The sequence below is a fragment of the Bactrocera dorsalis genome, chromosome 3 (assembly GCF_023373825.1).
Source record: "Bactrocera dorsalis isolate Fly_Bdor chromosome 3, ASM2337382v1, whole genome shotgun sequence".
Taxonomy (NCBI): domain Eukaryota; kingdom Metazoa; phylum Arthropoda; class Insecta; order Diptera; family Tephritidae; genus Bactrocera; species Bactrocera dorsalis.
The window spans coordinates 37,270,619-37,279,980 of record NC_064305.1 but is presented as its reverse complement, the minus strand read 5'-3'; positions in this window follow the sequence as shown (position 1 = coordinate 37,279,980).

Genomic DNA, 9,362 nt, shown 5'->3' with positions numbered 1-9,362 from the left:
ACGATTGATGAATTTCGTAAAAATAACGAAACTGAAATTACAGCAATATCGGCCGATTTATGCTTGAAAACCGTTGAAGATTGGGTCCAGCGTCTGAACTTCTGTAAACGTGCCCGTGCAAAGAATCGAGTTCCATACATAATGACATCGAATCTACTTTCATACGAATAAAGAATTTTATTGATATCCCAAACCGGTTTTGTTTTATTTAAAATAACCTTTTGTAGCGCTCTTATTGAAAAACCCTTGAAAACGTTGTATTAATGATTCTCATTGTTTTAATAGCCCTGACAGACGAGCAAAATTAATGCGCCTCAAGCAACGCTAATGCGAATTGAAATTTTATGGTGACAGACGGCAGGCTTGTGCATTTAGACAGCTGATAGTGAAATTTGTTTCTTTATTAAAAAAAAGTGAAACAAAAATGAATAAGATAAATTATTAAAAGAAATTTTGGTAATTTTGGAAAATCAATATAAATTGAACGAAAAAATTCGTTTATTATTATCTACGTTAAAAGATAATAGAGTGAAATTAATAGCAATAATTGATTGTAATGCGGAAAAAGTGTGCAAAAAAGTTAAGAATATTGGAAAAATGGATAGCAAAAGTGTGACATCTGTCAATAAATAGCAAAAATCGGCCATTTTTAAGCAGTGTTGCCTACTCAAATTTAGTAAAATCAACCAAATGCACGGAATTTTTGTGCATTACAAACTTGCATTAACATGGGTCAAATGCGCAAATAAATGTAAATTAAGCCCGCTAATGCATATTAGCGCAGTCGTCTGTCAGGGCTATAACAAACCTTATGCCGAATTTGTCGGTCAGTGTATAGTATATATAAAATTGTTAAGATTCCTATCCTCTGGTTGACGTTTTACACATTAAAGTATTTCTCTGACTTTGATTTTTGCAAATTTCAATAGTAGAAAATGTTTAGTTGCACACGAACTTTGTCCTTCCTTACTTCCTTAGTTTCTCCTTTAATTTAGCAGGTGTTTTTTAATGCGGTTTTTAAGGAAACGAAATTGGTCTTTTTGAGAGCAGTTACTTGATTTATACTGATTTTGGATTGCCATTTTATAATGAACAGACCTACTCCAGAAGAATATTTGCAAATCGTGCAAACTTATTACCAAAATAATGGTTGTAATCGTTAATCATGAATTGGTTTCGCATCACGTTTATTCTCAAAGACGGACGGTAGAATGAACTCCGAAGATTATATTGCTGCTTTGAAGCAGAGAAGTGAAGAAGTCCCAAATTAGTCCATCCGACATCGCGCGCAACAATAAAAGCATTCAATCTCTGAAAAACGAGGACGGATGCATTAAGTTACGCGAAGAATACTATCATCCAAAATTAACTTCTACTTCGTATAACAAGATCTCTTGGAGCTTTGCTAAATTGACATCACGCCAAATATATTCGCACATTCTTTCGTAACTCCAATTCACCACACCATTCTCACAAGTAATACACATACGCAACCGAAGTCAGAAAATAACGGCAATCGAACTAAGCACAAACGTCCACAGAACGAGCACGACCGATAGGCCCGCTTAAATGCTCCGCAACTTAATATTCGCTGCATATGAGTATTTAGTATGGAGCATTTTATGGCCACAATTAAACGCAAGTTGGTCGGTGCACACATACCCATATATTATTGTGATGTGCACGCAATTGCAGTCTCAAATACATTTTCGTATGACTGAATTTTGCGCATAAATTAGCTGTGCGAATATTTTGCCATAATTTTGGTTGATAATATCCGATTTTAATTATGCTGCCCAAATTAATGCTCGCTGTCAATATTGAATTACGACCAATGAATGTGGGATGTCATACATACATATATACCATACATATTCGTCACATTACTAAATGTTTGTATGAAAATATACTAGTAGTACATAAGTGCAAAATTTGGTTTTTACAGAGGAAGAGAAAGATGGAGAGATCGAGTGTGGCTGCCAGAATCGTTTTCAGAATTCTTGATTGTTCCGTCCTTGCAACATTAGATTGTAAGTTTCAGGCTTATATTTTATTCAGACTTTGACGTGTTTCAGCTCCTTGACCTTCCTATTTAAGGACGGTACCAAAATGAAACTGCACACAATGTTTTATTTGTAACGTAACGGATTTTATTAATTTTTGTATATAACTTTTTTTAATAACAAATAGAAGAGTTTTTATCCACTTTTTATTAAAATTAGTAAAAAAAAATTTTTCTCTTAATTTATGCCGAATTTTTCGTTTAATTCCCTTCATTAAATTCGTCAACGGTGATCCTTTTTTAAGTTCTGTTTGACAATTGCCCAATACTTCTCTATCGGGCGAAGTTGTGGAGCGTTTGTACGGTTCTCCTCTTTTTTGACAAATTTTTTTTTTTTTTTTCAATATCTTTATTTATTTATTGAATCTGCTTTTTGTTTTGAAAGCCTAACAATAAGTAATAAAATCTTAAACCTATTTAAAAACTAGACACGCTCAAGCAAATGATTGAGGTGTTTTGGTGATACATTGCTCCTCAGTACGCGGGCATATCTCTTCTTTTAAGGCGTGTTTGATTGCAGGAATGTACCAAAGCATTAGCCAAAGGGTTTGGGTGATCACGGAGTTTACATATATATTTAATTCTGCTGTCTTCTACTTCTTTCCTTACCGTAGAAATACCAAGGTCTTTATGGATATTCTCATTACGCATGTACCATGGTGAACACGTGATTGATCTAAGCATTTTTGATTGGAACCTTTGTATTATGTCTATATTAGTTGTACAGGTCGTACCCCACAGTTGAATGCTATACATCCAAATCGGCTTTATGACCGCATTATAAAAAAGCACTTTGTTGTCTAGGCTAAGTTTGGAGTTTTTATTTAATAGCCAATTTAAATTTGCAGCTCTTATCTTCATGCAAGTTATTTTATTGACATTGTTATCCTTCAAGAAAGCCAAAGTGGAATGAGCGTAGTCCACTGTGGCTAAATCGGGCCAAAATAATGTTGACACGATGTGGTTTTTATAAAATGTTATTAGGCGACGGTTTAGACCCTCCTTATAATTATTGGCCGATATAGTACCCCTCGGTCGACAGTACTATCTTTTGGTTTTGTATAGAATTGGGGACCTGGTAATATTCTTGAGTCAATTTTTACGTATGCTTCATCGTCCATTATAACACACTCAACAGAATCTTTTAGCAAGCGTTGGTACAGTTTCCGTAGCCTTATTTTCCCTACTTTTATTTGTCGTTGACTTTTTTTGGGAATCTTAAGTTTTCTATAAGTTTTTAAATTATATCTTTCCTTCACTCTTTTAATCATAGTAGCACTGGTTTTAGCTTTTTTCGACAAATCGCGCACATACATTGATTTGTTTTGGTTTATTAAGGCCAACACCTTTGCTTCAAGATTTGGATCACTAAGACCTTTTTCTCCCACTTTTTGACACATCTTTAAAAGAACGGGAGAATTTTATTATATTATGTTTTACACCATTTACACTGACTTTAAACCGTTTTGCTATCTTTCTGTATGAAATCCTTTTTTTCAGTGCAGTAATTGTGCACAATTTGCCTACGCAAGTGCTCTTTGATTGGAGCCATCGCGAAAATGATATTACAAATGACAGAAGGAAAAAACAATTGAAGCAGAACTGTACGAAACTACCAAAAATATTAGCTCACTTTAAGGATCTTGTTTGTCTTTGAAGTCACCGTAATTATATGTAACTTTTACTAAGAGGACATTGAGATATAAAGTTTGTCCACTAGATAGTAATACTTTTGTTGTCTGAATACACGACTCATTATATGTCTAGTTTTCTTTGATATACTTTACACCGTAACCCTTATTTCGCTATCTGTTGGCAGATTGTACGAACTCCTCTTTCGAAGGGTATCCACATTCTCAGGCTACCTTTACCAGAAGTCGGTTTGTCTTCCCAGGTAATGACCGACCGCGTCGTCTATTTATAAGGAGGTCGATTCCGACAAACTTTTCCCGCACGACCTTTTTTGCGTTCGTATTTTATATACAATATTTCATATGGAGTTTTTAACGTGGCAGGTCCCTCCCAAAACCCAGCGTACAACCCTGGGGAGGGATGTCATGATCTGCTTGAGCCATATATAAAAGATTCGTTTCTGGGCACTCGCTCAAAAAACTTTCTTCATTTTACCACTTTCCACACATGGCTCCATCTTCCCAGCGGTGTTCGGCGGTATCTACGCCATTAAAGAAGAAACATTTTACATGTTTCAAGGATCCCCACTCAGAATCACTATCTCCCTTCCGGAAAGGTCACCTTACATAATACCAAGATGAGGCATTGCGTTTAGAGCCAACCAGCGCAAATACGAGGGCTGCTATATATATTTCTGGTCTAATAATGAAAATAGGAATATTTATCAACAAAAATGGTTTTATTGTTTTTCAAAATATGTGGGAATAAAAAGAAGTCATTGGGTGCCAAGTCAGGGCTGTACGGTGGATGACCCATCAATTTGACGTTTCGGCCGGTCCAAAATGCGCTGGTTTGAGCCGATGTGTGAGAGCTCGCATTGTCATGGTGCACAAAGATTCGTCTTCTCTTGTTCGTTTTTCAAATTTCTCCGAAGACTTCAGGCAAACAAATGGTGGTGTACCACTCAGAATTGACCGTCCTACGTTGCTCAAGCTGAACAGCCGCCACATGACCAGTTTTGCCGAAGAAACAGGCGACCATTTGCTTCGAAGTGCTTCTTCCACGAACAACTTTCTTGGACTTGGCTCGTCTTGGAAGACCCACACGGTCGATTGCTGTTTTGTTTCGGGCTCATACGCATAGATCCATGATTCGTCCCCTGTGACGATCTTATAAACGTCTTTTGAAGCACCGCGATCGTATTTTTTCAGCATTTCTTTACACCAATCCACACGAGCCTTTTTTAAGCGATTGTCAAATTGTGCGAGATCCAACGAGAACAAACCTTTTTTACGGCCAGGTGTTCATGCAATATCGAATGTATGCTGGTGGGAGAAATGCATAGGCATGCCTCTATCTGAAGGTATGTTACATGACGGTCTTGCATTATCAGTTCACGTACGGCATCGATATTTTCTGGCACAACGGCTGTTTTTAGACGACCTTCACGAAATTCGTCTTTGACCGAGCGTCGGCCACGATTGAATTCGTTGTATCAGTTTTTCACAGTGCTATAGGATGGTGCTTCATAGCCATACAAAGATTTTAGTTCATCGATGCACTCTTGTCGTGATAATCCACGTCGAAAGTTGTGAAAAATGATCGCACGAAAATGTTTACGAGTTAATTCAATTTTTTGGCCGAGATGAATTTTTTAATTCCCTGTAAATAAAACAATTCAAGATTAAATGACAAAACGTTCTGAGTGATGTTATGCTAAAAAATGTCAAACTTTCCAATGGAAATGTCAGATTGCACCTGGCAACACTTAGTGTTGCCTAGGCCAGAAATATATATAGCAGCCTCCGTAGAGAGTCGGCTAAAGGTGCACCATTAACACCAATTTAATGATAACGGGAGGAGAATGTACCCTGAGGCCTGCCAAAGTTTTAACGTGTCGGTCTGGGGTCAATGGTCCGTGAGAGTTCTACAAGGCCGTGGAGAATTTGCGTATTTGCGAATTTGCCTCCCATTCTTTATTTCGATGGCTGAACAAAGCCGATCACATGACTTAGGTGTGTGAAAGGAAACAAATTTAACGCAAAGAAAATGAATGGCTATGGGAGCCACTTATTTTTGACATGTGTGGTTTAGGGTCGGCTTTAGTATACCGTCCCAGGATTTCGGGAATAAAAAGGGTATGGTCGGATAGAGGAGATTCTCCTGATCACGGTTATAGCCGCAGGAAGCTTATAGTTTCCGAGTTATTCGCGTTTAAAGTTTAAAATTGGCAATATTTTATTTACATATTTTCGATATATAAAATTAATTTTGCACTTATATTTTTCAATTTTATGTACACTAACACATCACTTTCTCATTTGCACACATTTATTTTATATACTATAGTGCAAAATTGCTTTTAATATATATTTCAATTATTGTTGAATTATTATTATTTTAGAATAACAAATGAATTACAAACTGTCAAATAATCAGCGCTACCTTATCGATATCATTTGTAAAAATAAATTTGTAAATTTGTCAAATAACCAGTGTTACCATACTAAAACATTTTACAAACTAAAACAAAAAAATATAAGGAAATATTATACCCTAGATACAGGGAACATAATCGTTGATAAACAATAAAAAATATATTAAAAATTGCCGAAATGCCGAAGGCCGCCCACGCAAAAAGGAGTTCTACGCGAAAAAAATCTGATACAGCCCGGTGTTGGACCGACTAGGGTTATTTTTTTTGAAGCGCGGCCGAAGGTCGCCCACGCAAAAAGGAGTTCTACGCAAAAAGAATTTGATACACCCTGGTGTTGGACCGACTAGGGTTATTTTTTTTTGAAGCGCGGCCGAAGGCCGCATACGCAAAAAGGAGTTCTACGCGAATAAAACCTGAGACACCCCGGTGTTGGACCGACTTTTTTGAAGCGCGGCCGAAGGTCGCCCACGCAAAAAGGAGTTCTACGCAAAAATAATTTGATACACCCTGGTGTTGGACCGACTAGGGTTATTTTTTTTGAAGCGCGGCCGAAAGCCGCTCACGCAAAAAGGAGTTCTACGCGAAAAGAATTTGATACACCCTGGTGTTGGACCGACTAGGGTTATTTTTTTTTGAAGCGCGGCCGAAGGCCGCCTACGCAAAAAGGAGTTCTAGATGGTATGTTAGTTAGGTTAGGTTAGTATGGCAACACTGATTATTTGACAAAATTACAAATTTATTTTTACAAATGATGTCGATAAGGTAACACTGATTATTTGACAGTTTGTAATTCATTTGTTATTCTAAAATAATAATAATTCAACAATAATTGAAATATATATTAAAAGCAATGTGTGCAAATGAATAAGTGATGTGTTAGTGTATATAAAATTGAAAAATATAAGTGCGAAATTAATTTTATATATCGAAAATATGTAAATAAAATATTGCAAATTTTAAACTTTAAACGCGAAAAACTCGGAAACTATAAGCTTCCTGCGCCTATAACCATATACATATATCCTTGATCAGGATAATCTCCTCTATTCGACCATGTCCTTTTTATCTTTGATATCCTGGGACGGTATACTAAATCCTTCCCGTGGTTTAAGTGCGTGGCATATTTCAAATAGTTAGTTGATATCGATCCAGACATTTTATATTTTATATTATAGCGTCCCAGTCCGTACCTTTGTGTCACAGACCAAAGGTAGCGATTCGACACAAGCGAGTCCATGCAGAAAACTATTTTTCAAGAAATGGTTTATACAAGTATATAGTATACAGCGTGACGCAAAAGTCAGAAGATGCTATAATTTTGCAATTGACCTTTTGTGTAGTGACATTTGTGTAGCAAACACATGAGAAATACACGTAAATAAACAATGGTACGCGTGCCACAACCGATATGCTGAAGGATACATTTCCCGGGCGCCCAATCTACCGTTTTGGCGATTTGCACTGGCCAACAAGATAGCCGGATTTGACCGCTGCCGACTTCGTTTAGGGGGCTTTTTGAAGTCACGGGCTTATGTCAACAAGCCTTGCCCTCTTGCAGCTCTTAAAGACAATATCCGTCAAGAATGTGAGGACCTATCGCCGGAAGTTCTGGCCAAAGTGATGGAAAATGCCATAAAAAGGGCTCAAATGACAATCAACTGTGGCGGCGGCCATTTATATGACAGTCCGTCAAGTAAGAGCGTGGTCGTGTTAATTTATAAAAAAAATTATTTTATGAAACTTTCATATTTATATATACACTATACACATTACAAACAATGATGCAATTTGGTCAATAATATGTCCAGTCGATAATTGGCTGGAATCTCCGAGGCATGCTTTCTACTAATTTGACGGCGTATTCCAGTGGCAAGGATCTCCAGATCCGACGAATTTCGTAAGACAACTTCTTCAAAGTGTATGTGCGTCTTCCACGAAGCTTCTGTTTAATATATGCCCACACATTTTCAATAGGGTTTGCATCGGGTGACTGCGACGGCCAATCCAACGTAACGATGCCACATTGAGTTTTCCACTGAGTACAAAGCTTGCTGCGGTGTTTAGGATCGTTGTCCTCCTACAGAATCCAATCTTTATTTTTTCTGATGAACCATCGTTTGACAGATAGCAGCAAAGCTTTTTTGTAGATTTTTACCCTTTTCTTGGCATTTAGGTTGTCAGTAAAGAGGTACAAAATGCCGAATCCCTGCTTTGAGAAGCAGCTCCAAAGATGCACCTTTATTCCATGTTTTATGGTCCGCTGAACAAGCCTATTGATGTAAGTTGACCAGGCTCGCGTGAGGCCAGAACGTGCCCATATAGAATATTTATAAGTAAAAATGACATTTTCAAAATCTCTATCAATATTCTCATGCGCCCAAGCGAGTCGTTTTGTCACAAGTTTTTCAGTCAACAGAGGCTGCTTCATTGTGTTGCGCCATTTCAGATCATAAATATTTCGTAGGATATATCTAAACAATTTGCCATTAATTTTGCTTGTCCTTGCCGCAGTGTTAAAGCAGGATTTCGCGAAAAGAGATTCACTATTCTTTTTTGATCTTTTTTGTTCACTTTTCCTATCGAACCACGTTCTGGTAAATCATCGACATTTTTAGCCACTATATATCGCTGTATCTACTTCTGTACAAATGCCTTCGACTTTCTTATATATTATATTAGCTGACCCCGCAGCCGTTGTCCTGCGTGAAATTATGTGTTTTGAAATGAAAAGAAAGTTGAATTTATCATTTCATTTTTTTTCAATGTAACGCTTGATAAATCACATTTTTTGATTTCTGTTCCGGTGTACAGAAAAGATGGTTTTACAACTCGTGAGCACGCCACGTATATCTGGCCGTGTGAAAAATATAACATTTCCAAATTTATGCCACATACTATGCGATTATCCCTGTGTCCTGTTGATTGTCATCTCAAATGCATATTTGAATGTATATGTATTTGAACTGAAATGGCAAATCGTTCGAACTTAAAGGAAGTCGTAGAATCAAGCATTCTACCACCCTTGTATTCGATAGGTGCGCCACAATCAGTCGGGTTACGGGGTTCGGCGCAGGAAGATTGCCACACATAATAACGACAGATCCAACTTTGAGACGCAAATGATGCGGTGGTATACCAAGCCTCTCCAAAGAGTTTAGAAATTCCACTAGATAATTCGCGGCGTCGTTATCATTGTCAAGACGATCGATCGATTTGTATGAATGCAAGTCT